The 17,276-nt window shown below is 37.0% G+C and overlaps 2 long non-coding RNA genes across 2 annotated transcripts; one reads left to right on the top strand and one right to left on the bottom strand.

Annotated features, from left to right (window-relative positions):
• Positions 1-279: 279 nt before the first annotated feature.
• On the top strand, positions 280-1,345 carry LOC137462652 (uncharacterized). The gene is made up of 2 exons (XR_010993742.1): positions 280-426; positions 839-1,345. It is a non-coding gene; the product is annotated as an uncharacterized lncRNA (long non-coding RNA).
• An 8,546-nt stretch (positions 1,346-9,891) lies between these two features.
• Positions 9,892-15,493, bottom strand: LOC137462647 (uncharacterized). Its single transcript, XR_010993741.1, has 2 exons — positions 15,312-15,493; positions 9,892-13,025 (listed from the first exon to the last, which is right to left on the bottom strand). It is a non-coding gene; the product is annotated as an uncharacterized lncRNA (long non-coding RNA).
• Between the last annotated feature and the right edge of the window lie 1,783 nt (positions 15,494-17,276).

Below are 17,276 nucleotides of genomic sequence, written 5' to 3'. Positions count from 1 at the left end.
AGAAGCAAAAACTCAAGGTTCAGGAGATAGACATGAAAAAGGTTAAGAAATAAATTAATTGCCAATGTAGAAATATCAGTGCAACATCCCAACAGTACCTTTTTTTGCAGTCTGAAAAGACTGAGAACACAGATAAATTCCAGTTTTCTTGGCTACCTACTGAACAAATTTATTTCACTAATTTTTACAATTTTAAAAAGTACTTATGTTGCCATGTTTTTAGCCCATAAACAAGGAGCACATAAGGCTGACAGTCATTTCAGGAATTGCAGCAGAAACTTTAAAAGGCCAGGTGTGTCTGATTTCTCCTGATCACCCTGCAGGTTCAAAGCATTCAGCAATTAAGGAGACATAATGTGGTCATTCAAGGAAGACTGACTGCCACAGAAGATAACCCGAGTCACTTTGAAAGTAATCATTGTCATTGTGGGGACTCTACATTATTGTTTGTCTGGACCTAATTTAATTATGGGTATTATCTGCTTCTGGTGTAGGCTCCTCATTTGACAGCTGTTACAAAAGTATAAGCTTTACTTGTATAAATATTCTCCAGACAGCAAAAATATTTTTAATGGCAAAGCACATTAATGCACATAATTTTTATATAATTTTCACCACATATTATATTTTACAATTATTTAACATTCATACTTTCTGTATGTTAGTATGACTGAATATCTTTAATGTATAATCAGCTCAATTTGAAACATGTTCATTCATATAATAAATTCCCAGTGCATCCAAGAGAAATAGTCCTTAATATTGTTAAAACACTGGTTTGGGAAGCAAATCCAAGGTCTCTGGTGATTTCTGACATGATGGCAATAGTTACAATCAGGTAATCTTCTTTCTAAAGAAAAGAGAACATTTATCTTTAACATCTGCTACTTCCTTTTAAAATAGTCCGTGGAAGATTTTCTTCTTCAGGTAAGATGGTTTCCAAAGTTACATTCTATAATGAAAAATTATAACATTATATTGTATTGTTTACTCTTATTACAACGTTAGTCAGCTGATAAATGCTTTTATTTTAACATATCCAGGTCCTGAGTAAACTCATTCAAACTACAAATTAATGAGCTACCTTAAAGAACTCAGAAGTAGTTAATTAATTTAATAGAACTAATTTCAAAACTGATAAATTGAATAATGTTTCCCTTTTTTCCCCTCAATTTTATGTATACAAATTCACAGAACCTTATTCAGAAATTCAGTTCCTTCTTCACTTTTTTCCATCAACTTTTTCAAGATTGAGAAGTCTGATATGAAAATGATGAAATGCTGCCAGTTGATAACTTCAAAGAAATTCTTCGATATTTGGAAAACTACAGAATATCCATTATTGCTGAGGTATTGATATGTATTTTGAACTGCTGACTATGGGAACAAATATGACAGAGAAGAGAGCTGTCACACAGCAGTGCTGGATGGGCTGTGTCATCTTCCAGTGCTCAAAGGAAAACAGAGATGATAAAGGTTTGCTGTAGGTTACCACTGCTGCTTTAAACCCCTTTAGAATCATATTCATTGTTTCCACATGGCTAGCAACCAGGGAAGTATTTTGCTCCAAAACATGTTATTGATTGTGCTTTAATGCTTTTAAGGATAATCCTATAGATTTCAATTTCTGTGTTAGGTTTTTACCTCTGTCCACAATGAGATCCTTGTAGATGGCTCTGCAATCAAATACTGCAGTGTAAGTGTCAGGTAACAGTCCAGTGCATTCCACTGCAGTCTCTGTTACTGCCATGTAACTTATGATTATAAGGAACTTATGAAGTCCAAGACAGAAAATATTTTAATGCAAAAGTCCCCAAAAGCCAAACATGCCATGTTCAACTGCTGAAAATTAATTTCTGGGGAGGGTTATGTGGTTCACTCCAGTTTAAGGAAGCAAAACTCATTAATATGTTCAAACATGGGAACTAAGAATACCCAAGAGCCAACAGATTGTTTTGGAAATAGAGGAAATATTTTGTTTCACATTGTAATCTAGATTAAGTTCCTTTATATTTGTATTTTTCTCTCACAAAACAATGAGAAAAATTAAAGTGAAACATTTTCAATCCTGGGAATTTCACAAAACTGAAAAAATAATAGGACAGGTAGGAAAACAAAAGAATTCCTTCTCCTGCAATCAATTTCTCCAAGTTTAAACAGCTGCTGTTCAGGTTATGAACAAGACAGTTTTCTCACTGAATTAAGCTAAGTGTCAATTGCTAACAGACAGAGAGCACTGACACAGTAATACTGTAGCAATAAAAAATTATTAAATTCACCTGTCCAGTGTATGAGAACATTTAATAACCTTTGTCCTCATTTGCTTCTGTTTCTTCTAGAATATTTTACTACTATACTAAGTTGACAAAACACACTTCAAGATTGGAATAGGCAAAATGCAATGCAAATTTGTAGGTAATGTGATGACCAGCATCTTGAAAAATAAGACTCTACCATCTCCTACCATCTAGTTCCTTTAGACTAAAACCACCAGTAAAATACATCTTGCTGTAGCTGGACTGAACTCAGTAATTTGATCAGGTTTCTGCCTATTTTCAGTAAAACAAAGGGAGGTAGTTATGGCTGATTCTTGATACTGTATTAGCCAGAAGGAGGAAAAAAAAAAAAAAGAATTTACTTCTAAATGACAAGCACAAGTATAATATCCTGTCCCACCCCATCCTCCTTCAAAAGAACCCTTTTTTATTCCCAAGAATATGAAGGAAACCTGCCTGAAGGCTGGATGAATTTAGAGTTTACATGAGTGAAATACAAGGCTTTCTATTCAGATGGAGAGGAAAGAAATCAGACAGCCCCTGAACACAGACATAACTCAGCACTGTCATTAGAGGTGCTGTAAATTGTGGTGACATAAGGTACTTTGATGGCAGTAATACTAAAGAAGTACCTATGAGAGCCTGGCAGAATTCTTACCTCTCTTTATCACAGATTGCACCTGCAGCAAGTGGATAAGAATGCTTATCTGTTTTTAGAAATATTTTTAAGAATTTCAGGTTAAAAATATGAATCAGCCCTGTGAATGCCAGACCTGGAATGCAGAAGCAGCAGTTTTCTCTTGTCTGTCTGAGATTAATTGGGGTGAATCTAATTCCTTGGGTTTATCCAGCTCACCTTATTTCTGAATATGATCTTTTTTCTTAACTTGCCTGCTGAACCCACACGATTGCTACACTTCCTTCTGTCTGCTAATCATTATTTTCATAACTTAACATCCTTTTTTGAGGTGGTGCTCCAACTTCTTCAGTTTTTTTCCATTCATGTAGGACCTTTCCTTTTTTTTATAGCTTGTTTTCCTTAATTCACTACTCTCAATTTCTGTACTAATTCATCAGTTTCAGCAATGACTTTGGAAGGTAACACTGTACTGTTCCCTTCACTTTTAAGTCACTTTTTTGTCCTTTCTCAGATAAACCTTCAGCATTATGTTACATTGTAATATCAGAAACACCAATGTGATCGTGTTCTACATTTCTGTAACTAATTTTTCATTTAAAAAAAAATCTTGAAAAAAAAATCTTGTGTTGTGAATATGAATAGATTTTGCAAAGTTGCTTGTTAGACTTTGAAGCTTCCTATTAAAGTATATAATATAAACATATTTTCATTGAAATTTTGTTGCTCAGGTTCACTTCAATGCATATAAGCACTTCCTAAATCCCTTTTCAGCTGAAGAATTCTTTAAATTCTAACATTGTTTAAGCTTCAAGTCGAATATACACTTAATATCTGTAGCACAGATACATGAAAGCACATTTAAATATAAAAGTAAAAATATAAAGTCGTTAAAACATTATTTAAAACTTTTCAAACAGAATTATTTGAAAGTAGAAAAGTTGAATTAAGCTTTTATGAGAAATTACTGAAAATTTTCCCTAATTTTAGAGTTTAAAGTTCCTCCATTTTTAAGTTAAAACTTGTTTAATATTTTGAAATGGAACACCTTCCGTAAAAAGAATTATACAAGTTACAAACGGAAGTTTAAAATGAAAGCTCAGAAAGACAAATGAATATGCCAGTATATATAAAAAATTGCCATACTTTTAAAATTCTACACTGTTGCATTTACAGAGACATGACTGATCAAATTTCCATTTCTTGCCCTTTTTTTTTTAAGCTGAAGTATTTTAGCATTCCATCAATGCTTTTGGTGTACAGGAAATATTTTTCAGTGTTCCAGTTAAAAGTATGGGCAAGCTGTAACCTTGCATAAGATTACAGAGAATCAGTAATTCATCTCATCGAGTTTACATGTCTCCTTTTGAATTAGTCTCTAATTAAATTTGTTTGACTTTCTGGCAAGTGGAAAGAAATGGATGTTTCTAGAATGCAATTAATCTTGCCCCAGAATAGATCCTTGAAACAGTTGAGATAAATTGGTCATTAGAAATGCCTGATTATCTCTGTTAACTATGAAAGGAGTTTAGTAGACCAGCTCAAACACAAATGTCTGTGTGACAGACCTCCAATGTTATGAGAAATTAATCTTGATGCTGTATTTCCCATTTCTTTGAAAGAGGAATAAAAGACTACACTAAGGAGTGGGAATTTATCCGTTATTCCTGTGGGAATTTATCCATTATTCCTGTAGGAATTTATCATTTTCCTTTTCCAAATTTAAAATTGTTGTTCCTTTTAAGAAAGGTATCAAAACAGTAACAACAACAAAAACCATAATAAGGAAGTCAAAGCAATACATACATTGATATAAATACTTTTCCAAATTCAGTCCTTGTAATGCTTCTTCAGCTTTCCCTCAAGGATTTTTTTTCCCTCTGATTCAATCATCTTTTGGTGAGTGGAAACTGTGCTGCTGATCCACCAATTGCAGCAATGCCTTGACAAACCAATTTATTTTGAAACATCTAGATTAAGTTTTGCCACCATACAAGCATCAGACAGTTTGCCTGAAGTAGAAACACATTTTAATTTGTCTTGAAATAGTTTTGTAGGTAAATGGATGAGTAGAGATTAATATCTGAATATACACTGCAGCTAATCTATTACTGTCCTCATGTAAAAATAACAGCAATGCTGCTGCAGAGATTAAAGGTGATCCTGTATTAAAGGCTGCACTGTCTCAGATCTGCTAAGTGATTTTAGGTCATTCAAATAAGCTCTCCATGCCTCAGTTTCCCCATCTGTCAAATGAGTATATCTGCTACTTCACAGAGACCTGGCAACATTAATTAATATTTGTAAGGTACTGAAATACCATGTAAGCCATAAATAAAATACACTGTATTCTAGTTGAACGTTGTGATGGTCATAAACTGATGTTGGCAATGAAAAATTAATTCACAGAGAAAACGGCCAGTAACAGTGAATGATGTCTTTACAAGCTCACTGTGAAAAACCCTGTTTATAACACAAGCACACTGCTATGCACATAAGTCATGACTATAAACATAAAGAACACAAATCAAAAGTATATTTAAGGTATAGAGAACATTAACAGAATGAGACATGATCCACTACCTGTGTGAAAATGTTTTTCTAATGGAAGGGAAGTGATCCTGGAAAGAACGGTAAGTGGAGCATTCTCAAGTTGTCCTGCTTATTTCTACAGTGAAATAGTGAATGTCCAAGTAAAAAAAATTATACTCAGTCTAACCATAGCAGGATTCAGATTATACCCACTTTTTCCTCTTTCTGTGTGTCATAGATGTAATATAACCTGTTTTGAAACACTGATGGGGCAGGTCATGGGCATGGAGGATGTGATGGTCACAGGAGCAGCCTCCAGCCTTTCAGCAACTTCTCCCAGGTCTCTTTGTGCAATTTTCTTGCAGAGACCACATTGTCCCAATGTCTGTGCAGCACCAAGAACCACAAAGCTTTCCATGGTGAGTGTGCGGGAGTCCAATTATTGTATTATTTGCATAATATCTAATGATTAGTGACTAGCAAGAGGACAAGCTTAATATGCAACACTATAGTGCAGTAAACTCATTAACTGAAAATTTAAGTAACACTCCTTGATGTGCACGTGTCTTTTCTATTTCGAGTGCTCAGCTCCAGCAAGAGAGAAATCAATCCTGAATAAAGAGAAACCCCATCCCTCTCATAATATCCACAATAAAACAGAGTAACATTTGCACAATAAATTGGGTAAAGCAAGAATAAGCAATCATAGCTAATTATTTTAAAATGCAAAAATATGTAATCTTTGCAACTGCATGTTTATTTTATATATTCACTCTTCATTATAGTGTATCTTTACTAAGATAAAAATCATGCAGCCAGGCAAAGAGATTAATGTGATGACTCATTTTTAAAAGGTGGTTGCTGAGCAGCCTGTAAAAACATGGGGACTAGGTATTCAAATTTCATATTTGATACAGCAAGGAGCATAACCCTGGACAGATGACTAGGCCACATTATAAGCATTGAACTTGGACATATGCTGTATTTAAATACTTATTGTTGTGTGATCAGGTACTTGCAGCTTAGGAAATGCCATAGCTAAGTTTGCACTTGTAACTTCAATTCCTGCTTCTTTGTCCTCGATATGTCATAACATCTCATGGGAAAATTCATATGCCATCATGTACCCGAAACATCTTGACTTTACACAGTGGGAATCCCTAAACCAATTGCTATTGACAACTTCATTCAAATTGTTGATGTACATTACACAACCTGCAAAAAATGCTTTGGAAATGGATTATCACTTCCTGATGGCTTTTCCCTCTTTCTTTACAGGACAGGTCACCTCTGTGAGTACTTTAAAAACATTAATTCATGCATTTTCAGAGACACTTTGTATGATGGATGAGGTGATGGTGTAATTCTATACATGAGTGTGAAGAGAGCAAAGTCAGTAATGTCAACCTATTCTGAAAGTCCAAGGTGAGCTTTGTTTTGTTTTTTTTTTCCAGTGTTAACACTTTGTGTGTTCTGGTTTCCCACTGACTTCACTTTTGACATTTCCAAACTGGTTAGATATTTGAATTATGAACACAAAAAGCAGACCGACATAAACACTGTTTCCACCACTTCTCCAGCTTTTACTAGAGTAACTGAGCCAGAATCATACAGGAAGACAGAATTTCAGTCCTACTGGGGGGGGCTGTGCAGCTGCCTGAACTGTTTCTTTTTCTGAGGCACATTTCTACCTCATTTCCTGCACACTCAGTTTACATATCCTGAAAAGAAATTATCTGGGAATATCAGAGACAAATTCATTCCATGAGGACCAAGTTTCGTGCACTGTAGGAAGCAGGGATCTTGTAGAAAAAATACAAAGCAACCTCCTACTTGCAGAAGTTCTCCAAATGAAGCTTGCACACACCACACATTCTTGAACAAGAAACTTGCAATTTTAATATGTCTCAAAAACTGGGCTTTGAGTGCTGGTTTTTATTATGCTTTAATATGAATATAGCTTCTCAAACAACTAAAGAAAAAAAAAGAGAAGTATAAACATGTACTTCTTTGCCCTGCCTCTCCAGAAATTTCATCATGTGTAAATACAGTTATACACACATAGGGTGTGACAATACTGGACCCTTCAGACTGACAACACAAGGAAACTGCCCAGCAGCTTGTTGCTGTCTTCTACACAGAGAAATCAAGAGAGGTCACTTACCTTTTCAATTATTTCAAAGCTATTTGATGATAGCAGACACACGCATTGACTCCAAGAATTATGGATTAATTCTAAGAGAGAGGTTTCTCCTTCTTCCTTTGCCATCCAGCTTTTGGTTTTTCCTGCTAACCACATTCTCTTTGTCTTCTTCAATATGCAGCTGCCCAGCAGACCTGTGCACCAGTCAGTCTGTATCTGCAAGCTCTCCACTTGATAGTGTTTGAGCAAGGAGAGCCTGAGACATTAGCCACAGCCTCAGTTTTAGCACCACAGTAACCTCCAGTACCATGACAGAAATGCTGGGCATTCTGCTCAGCTCTGGAGTTCTCACACTAAGCCACCTCTTTGCTAAGCCAGCAGGGAGGCAGGGATAGAGAAACAGCTGTAGGGATCCAATGACCCCTCTTCCTACAAGGCACAGCAGAGTTAGAGTCTAATTAATATATAGGAGCATGTAATGCAGAATGCTAGATATAGATGCAATATTTTTAAAAAATATATGCCATACACAATTGCTATAAAGAAGTCAAAACAATTAAATTGGATGTCTTATAGTTAAGAAAAATTTACTGAACACATAGGAGTTGTTTTCCCAGACTTCCTTGGCCAAAATTTGACGGCGGCCCTAAAAATAGCAAATTTGCATCACTAATATCAGAGAGGTTCTGCTGCCAAATTCCAAGTCTCTGCTCCAAAATGTGACAATACTAGACCTGATTGTTCCAAAATCTCAGTACCAGGGAACTGAATGTGAGAAACATAATCACTTCACAAGGTGTCCCTATATGATCCTGGAAACTCTAGGCTCCTAAGTGTGACCTCCATCTTGGGAAAGTTATTAGCAGAAAGTATTACAAATGCAATGTTGAAGATGGATAAATATGGTATACCTGGAAAGAAGTCACCATCATTTCTGTAAGTGCACACTGGGAAAATAAAGTGCAACTGCATGTATATAAAAATGGGTTCTAAGTTACCATAAAACCTCTTCCCACTCCTGAAAAAAAAGATCTTATTGTAGTTAGTTCTACAAAGAGAAATAACTCTTAGTATTAAGTGAATAATGTTTAAATCCACTGGATTATTGAAATAAAAATCAGCACAAGATAATAAGAAAACTAAAATTCAGAAGAAAACATCATTGTCCTGCTGTATGCATGGATGGTATGCCCACATATTGACTACTATATCTATCTCTGGCAGTCCTACCTCAGAAAGAATAAAAATGTAGAAAAAGGAGTAGTGAAAGGTGACAGAGATAGCAAGAGGCATTGAATTGCTTCACTTGAGTCACGAAATTGATTGCAGTTTTCTCCAAAATACAGCAGAATCCTTATCTGACAGATACAGTAAAGCCATGGAATTAGAAGTGATGGCAGAACGTGAGTTAAAAATTATCACTATTTCTAAAATCAGGACAGATTAGAAAATCAATCAGCCATTTACAAATTAAGTCTAACCCGAAATAATTTCTATTATAGAAATTAAAATATAAATGGCTTTTAAATATGCTTCACAAATTCATGGAGGGTATGTCTGTTGGTAAGTAATGAGCATTGGAAAGCAGATGCAGAAAGAACTTCCCTCCCTCACCGCCTGTCAGCAGCTCAGGATGTGTCCACCTTGCAGGGATCCCCCTGCACATGCCTGCTCCCCATGTCAGTCCCCAGGTGTCTGCTGTCCTTAGGAGCTGCCTGACGTTTCACTTCCTTCCCTGGCTGTCCTTACTTTCTCACCCTACTGACCAAACACACACGAGCCCACGTCAGACAAACAAGGGAGAGCGGTCCCAGATCTGACGGGGCTGAGATTCCTGTGCTCTTCTCCGTGTCTCTGTGTAGCAGCTGTGTTTGAATCCCAAAGAAAACATTTCCTAGTACCATGAAAACTCTGCTTTCCCAACAAGCCAGAACTACTGATTCATGGAGATGTCTTATTCTCCAACTGTTTAAATTCTAATTTATTATGCTATGTTATTTGAAATCATATTTAGTTGAACCTTTGTCAGAAAACACATTTTACTTCTCAAAGTAATGCAACCAGACTTCTCACTGATTTCTCCAATTCCATGAGTGGGGTGAAGTGCATATGAGAAAGCATTTTATTCAAACCCTTTGGTAGCTCAGGATAGGATCCTAACTAGGCAAACAAACTGTTAATGTGGTGATGGAGCTAGAATATATACACCACAGAACTGATAACGCTTTGTTATAAAACCATTACAAGTAATAAAACCTTAAAATTACAAAAAAGTACCAGAAGGACAGAAGCCAAGTCTCCACTGTAGAACTTCTCTGCGCATTTATTTTCTGTAAGAATTTCTTCAGAGAGGGTATTAATATGGTATCTCTCTGTTTAAATGGAATTAGTAGGAGTTGAATGCATTTACATACATGAATATCACTAGGAGTTCACAAAGCTCTGATTGTGGTTAGATATTTGAATTATGAACACAAAAAGAAGACTGACAGTTTCTTCCTTTGTTAGATGTGATTGAAACTGGCTAGCAGGTTCAAAAATGTATTAGAGATGGACTGCAGTACATGACAGTAAAAACTGAATTTCCCCATGAAACCTGCTACAAAGCCCTGTTGGACATTTAAGGGGAAATCTGTGGAGAAGGAAAGGAATTCTGGGCCCTACAATAACACAGATGAGCTGAAGTAAAGACAATAAAAAGACAACATTAATTGAGTAAAGAGAAAGGCCACAGAAGTATTTAAAGCAACTATTCACTCTAAGGAACATCTTAGAGTGGCCTTACTCCGAATGGAGATGAAGTTTTGCTAAAATAAAATATTTCTGAAATTCAGAAGAAGTATAAAATGTCATTGATCATTTAGCAAACCACATGTGAAATGATGAATTGATTATTTGAAACATTTGTCAGATGCTATCCAAATATCAGTCAACTTTAAGAAGGTCTCTGTAGGCACAGACATAAAAGAAAGCTTAGAAATAATAATCTTGCATTTACCTGTAGCCATCTAGTAATGATACTTCAATACACTTGTACACTGCATTAAACGACCAATTTGACTTTGTTCTTCTTGACAAGTTCATCTGAAATTAATGAGATCTTTCATGTTGGTACTGGTCTGCATGACTGCAAAGGAGCTGACAAATTGCTCTTTATTTCTGAATTTTATTTAAGAACCTTCTTCTTAAATTGTATCATTAGAGAAAAAAGTATATTCTTAGCAATTTTACATCCACGTCTACCAATAAAATTAGTACCAATAAAATCAGTCAATGAGAAAATAAGCATCAATGGTGTATTTTAATGTAGGATTGTGCCAGTTTGATCTGCAGGCCCTCGATTTTCCTACTTATTCATTGAACTTGTTGTGCAAAGAGCTTGAGCTGAAAAATGTATTGAGTTAATACATGGAAATTGTAAACAATTATCATGCTATATAAAATTCATGAAGTACTTTTAGTTTAAATATAATTAATCTTTCATGAATCACATAAATATGCAATTTATGTATTTCTAGGATTTAATACTTTACTTATGCTAAGTATAGTACTACCTACTACCTAAAATCTTCAAATGTAGCTATAGAGAATAAAAGTGTTACTCAACCATCAAGCATTACTAATCTGAAGTGTTAGAAATGTGGAGCAAAATAGTTTATAAGCAAAGTCACAAGTCAATAAAGCCCCAATAATTAAACTAAAATGTTCATGTTTTTTGTAATATTTAATCTTATCTGAAATTTCCCAAAAGGATTAGCACTTTTAATATCAGTTGTAAGGCTCATGTAAAAGAATATTCCTAACATTTCCAGCCCTTTGACTGGTAATACTTTACTACAGAAACAATCTCCTTACTCATGTGCTTAATAAAGAATTAGATTCTCCTTCCATTTTATATTTTACTCCAGGAGAATTCTTCCTATGAAGCTTACATGTGTTCAATCTTTTCTTCCTTCCTTTCCAAGACGTTAAGCTTATTAATACTGTAGTAATAAACTCCATTTGGTGTGTTGTTTGATAAATGAGGAAACTCAATGAAGTGTGAGTAGGTTAACTGGTGATTGATCAAACAATATCCAGTAAGTAAAAAGAAAAATGTGTTAACAGTGGGGAGGACTTTGGGCTCAGAAAAGAAAATGAGACTAAAACCAAGTAAACCCATTGAAGCTGTTTTTTTTTTTCATAGTGACAGAAGCATTTATTACTATCCTGCCTGACAAATGTCTTAAGTCTACCTGTAATAAAGGTCTGCACTAAAGCTTTATAGAAAGCAACTAAGAAGACCATGAGGGAGCTCAGCTCTCTCTTGTGCAAAATAATTGAGTTCAGCTCAGTGGCGAGTTCATGGTGCTTGTGAAGTACTTTGCATGAAAGTATTATCAGTCTTACAAAGTACTTCCAAGCAACATGAACTTAGGTCCTAGCTCACTTTAATTCTTTACAAGACTGAAAAGATATAAATGTTGGTGAAACTACCTGACATTTTTGAGCCCAGCTTCATCATCATTGTTATTTCTTCGTGTCTGAACAAAAACTGCTGCATTTCTCTTTGCATCAATTCATGTAACTTGTTGGCCACGGTGGATGCTAGAGCCTTACAGCTGATTCCCACAGCTCCTCTCTACCACACTGAAGTGACCAGTCTGCGTGTGGGTGTTCTGGCATTAGCCCAGATACCCCTTGTGGCAAACACACAGAAGGTACTTCACTGTTTTTAATATTTTATTTTCATGTCAAGTAACTGTAGTATGCACCTAATGCCTTCATCTGCTTCCACGTAACTGCACGGCTCTAAATATAAAAGTTTTCTTTGTCATCCACATCTGAATTAGTGCTACTATGTGCTGCTAAGTACAGGAGGGCGGACATCAGGGCTCACTTTATAATGTGAGAGGTTGAGAAAGCTCCAGTCCAGTTGCAATTCAGTGGTCAGTATTTTGGCACAGGGATTGATTAAGGCAACCACTGGAAACAGGGGTAAGAAAGGAAGTTTCAAAGCTGTTGCCAGTGATCAATATATGTGGTTCACACACATTGCACCAGGCAATATTTGCACAGGACATGGGCTGCAGCAGTCCTAACATCTTCAGTAAATCAACAGTTATGATGATATATGTCAAAAGAATACATAAGTTAACTCAGAAGAGAGTATTTCACCAGTCAATCAAGGAATGAAAAAGTGTGGTACATGATTTCATTGCAAGCTGAGTCAGAAATAATTTTCTGGGGACTGAAGGGATGGCAGCTCCTTGACATAAGACCATGCTCTAATGCTCCAGCCATTTTCTCTCACTACACATCCCAGACATCAAAGTGTTCTTCAGCAGCTGTAGCTGGTATTGATGCCAAGCCAGTACTGAAATGTGACAAAATGTGGGACATAATCCAAAGCCCGAGTTCTTATTCTTGAGCCACAAGGACCGTTTGATACATTTGGCTGCCAAAAAAGACTGAAAAATTAGGGTATTTTTAACAGTTTTATCAAGAGGGTTTTGCCATGTGAAACCTATTAATTACACCAGCATACATTTGGGTCAGAAAATACTGTGTTACAGGTTAGAAAACATACTCGGGGATGGCAGGTTTCTTTGGTTTTTTGGGTTAAGGTAGCACAATATATTCACAGTAAAGTAGATATTATTTTCAAAATTTTTTACCAGACAGATACTAAAAAGACTTTGTACCAGATACTACTCTATTATCTAGGGCCAAACACTGGCAATGTGAAACCACACATAGAACAGAATAACGACTTTAATGTTAATAGGCAACAAAACAGGCAAAAGTCTATGTAATGCCATATTTATTGTTTAAAAAGTATCATTGGGTTCAGTGCAAAGGCAACTGAGATATGTTTTGGCAAAGATGCTCCAGATAGATGCTTGAGATTGTTTTGTACATTTGTGCATGTCTAGAGACATGGGATGAATTTTAGCTTATTTTTCCCAGGGCTGTTGATTCAAAGATTTTGAAGCAGAATGAAAAGAAGTACAACATGGTATGAATTTTCAGGGCTATTTTTTAATCTCATTTTTTCAGTTTTAATCTTTTGTCTTGATATTTTAGAAGCTGCTGTTCTTGGGCCCTTCCTTAGATTGTCAACATTATTTCTCACCTTTTGATTTGCGTTGCACAATAAGTTTTATAAGGTTTAAACTACTGTTTGTTTTCCTTTGCCATAAAACCTAGGAGTCACAGGGAAAATTTTGTCAAGTTTTCACGCAGCTATGAAAAAACAGCACTTAAAGGAGCTATAAGACTTGGCCTTTTAAACAACAGTCCCAGAGGAAACCTAGAGCATATAAAAGAATAGAAGTTCCAAATGAGAGACACTAAAATTAATTTCTAAGCTGCTCTCAGAGCAAGGCTCAAGCTGAAGGGGGGATATGGCTACTGAGGCCCAAGTCAGCCAAAGGAGTGGGTTAAAGCAGCTTCAGGGCTGCTTGAGCTGTTCCCTGCAGGTTGCTGTTATGCCGTGTTGCCATCTAGGGATCACCAGAGTGCATACCCAGGGGCATGCTCCAGCACATTCAGGGCCTGGGAAAATATGGTTGTATTTTGTATGAATTAATTTCAAGGATTACTTAGACAGCAGTCACATCTGCGATTCTAGTGAGGACCTACACACTGCGATTCTCCCTCCTACTCTTGCATTATATGAAGAAGGAGCTGGGACCAAGACTGGCCCAAAAATATGTTGTCAGTTTAGGGAACATTAGTTACCATTCAGGAGTGGTTATCTCTGTACTCAAGAACAAATGAGAATCCTTCAGAGTTCAACTGAAATAGGACACAAGCATTTATTTCCCTCTCTGTAACTTGAAGCTCTGAACATAACATTATCCCACACTTCAGGACTGCTGAACTGCCAAGCAGAGTTTTAAAATTCTAGTAGGCCATAAGTTTTATCTTTTTGACAGAAGAGAAAGACAAAAAAGTACAGGCAGAGTGTTGCAAATGGTAAGAAACAGAAAAATCTTATGTGGAAAGCACAGAGGAAATGCAGTGCCTGTGGAGCAGGGAGAAAAACAGCAGTGAAGGTCATGACAGGAAAAGTAAAATAAAGAGTCATGCAAAAGATGAAAAGAATAGCAAAGCTTCATACAAGAGCATGCAGGGCACACAGTAGCCCTGGGAGGGACTAAGAACACAAAGAGAGTCTGGCTGGCAACAGAAGGACGTGAGGCACTGTTGGAGAGATAAGGGACATCTCTATCATCTGGAGGAAAAAGTACCACAAAGCCTGGGTGTCTCTGGCATGGGAAAAGGTCTGGAAGATTTCTGAGATAAGTAAATATGAGACTTGGCCGAGTGAGGACTGGAGAGATGTAATCAGTGCTCTGCATGTGCACTGAGCATATTGAAGCAGGCAAACTTAAAGAAACTTTGCTAGGGTAGAGTCAGGAACAGGATCACAATAAAAATAATCCAGGATTAAAAACCAGTGGATGAACTAGCTTGAAGAGCAAGTGTGGTTTATGGCAATGCAAAAAAGCCAGGCAGTAAAGGAGTCCCTAGTATAAAGCACAGCAGTGGAGCATGCCATAAAATCACAGACTAACCTAGGTCAGAAGGGTCATCAAAAGATCATCTGCTCCAATCTTTCATGGCAAAGGGAGTCTAGGTCAGATTACCCAGCAGCCTGTCCAATCACATCTTAAAAACCTCCAGTGTCAGGGACTCTACATCTTAAAAACCACCAGTGATGGGGACTCTACCACACCCCTAGAGAGGTTGTTCCAGTGAATGCTTGTTCTCACTGTAAAAAATTTCTTTCTATCATGGTGAAACCTTTCCTGATGTAATTTCTTCCTGAAGCCCCTTGTCTTCTCCATGTGGCTTCTTGTGATTTGAGAACATCCACCCTCCTTGTAGCCACTCTTTAAATACTGGAATACTGTGATGAGGTGCTGTGGCAGCAGCTCTCTGGCCACAGAGAGCAGGCACAGACTTTCCCAGGCATTTTCCCAGAGAAGGCTGTGAGAAGATCAGAGAAAAGAATGAGAAACCATTCTCATCTCCACTTGCACCTGCTGTTGTGCACATGTGGAATGTGTCATGGAGATTTGTTTACCACAGGGTGGTTTCTTAATTGGACACTGGATGGTGTTTGGATGGATTGAGCAATTAGGTCAAAGCTGTATCGGACTGGCTGTAGGGGTTACTGAGTTTCTTAATGAGTATTGTATAATATAGTATAGGATGAGATAATAAAGCAATTGATCAGCCTTCTGCAATCATGGAGTCAATGCTAATTATTACCCAGCTCGGGGCCTGCGGCAACAAAATGCCCCTCAGCCTTCTCCAGGGAGAAAAAATCACATTCCTCTTTCCTTATATAGGACAGTCTCTCCAGCTCTCTGCTCACCTTTGTGGCCCTCCTTTGAGCCTGCTCCAGCCTGTCCATGTGTTTCTTGAAGGGTGGTGACCAGAACTGGGCACTGTGCTCCAGGTGTGGCCCAGCAAGCGCTGTGTAGAATGGGATTATCACAATTCTTCTATCCCTGCCAATACAATCCCTGCAGGTGCAGCCCAAGATTCAATTTGCTTTTCTTGCTGCAGTGGTGCACTGCTGACTCGTATCAGGTCAGGTTAGACAGATCTGCCAAGGAGCAGAAATAAGAATTTGGGAGTGTGTCATAGCCCAGGTGTACACTGAAGAGTGAAGCACAGATATTGCTGCCTAATGCTGGCTTGGGGACAATGTTGAGTAAGTGGACACTGCCTTGTTGGTGGGGCTTGCTGGGCCCTCAGGCGCTGAAGAGACACTGCAGCTGCTCTCTCACAGGCTCTGCCTGGCCAAAGCAAAAGTGGCCGGGTGCATGACTCTCTCATGGTCTCTAGCTCAGATCTCATCTATCAAAGGTTCATTTCCAGTGAGGACCTACACACTGCAAATGACAAAAATAGGAATATTTTGAATACAATAAGCTTCAGTTCTTAATGAACTTGTACCAGAATTGGCACCTTTTACTGACAGTCAGCATCTTGTCATTTGCTTCCCTTAAAAAAATCCAATCACCAAGAACTAAATACAGCTGCCAATAACTTTATTAATGACTGAGACTAATGCAGAAATTTTCAAACTGAACTACTCTTCCAAGTTTCAACAATCTTCCAACACAACTAATTAGACTGTTTTCAGAAAATGCTCATTCTTAAAAATATGCATTTTGACTCTCAGAAATAAACCAAATATAAGCTAAATAATTTTAGGGGAACAAAATCAGGAGGAATGTTAATGATTAATTATAAAGTAAAAGCTAAAGTTATATTACCACAAAAGAAATCCCATGTTAGTTTTAAAAATTAAGAGGAACCTGAGATGAAATAAGCAGCTATGAGAATAAAGAAAGTATTTATAAACTGTTTAATTCTCCTTTCCCTCATTTGTAGACTGATGCACACCTTTTTTAAGTTGGCCTCTGTGGTTAAGGCAAAACAAAAGGCTTTTTTTAAAATCTTATACCATACTGTGAAACACATTTCTATAAGGTTTAATGATCTCTGTTGCAAGTGTAGCTCACAACTTGCCATTTACAAACCACTGGGAAACATCAGCATTAAGATTTTTGTGTGGCAGTCTGAGCTTTGGATGCTGTGTGTATTCTCCATCTCTGCTCTGACCAAAAGGGCTCTGACAATGCTTTATGGAAATTTACAGTGTAAATAAGGTGTTGTGATCCAG

Source organism: Anomalospiza imberbis, chromosome 1 (assembly GCF_031753505.1).
Source record: "Anomalospiza imberbis isolate Cuckoo-Finch-1a 21T00152 chromosome 1, ASM3175350v1, whole genome shotgun sequence".
In the NCBI taxonomy this organism is placed as follows: domain Eukaryota; kingdom Metazoa; phylum Chordata; class Aves; order Passeriformes; family Viduidae; genus Anomalospiza; species Anomalospiza imberbis.
This window is presented reverse-complemented; position numbering and strand designations above follow the sequence as displayed.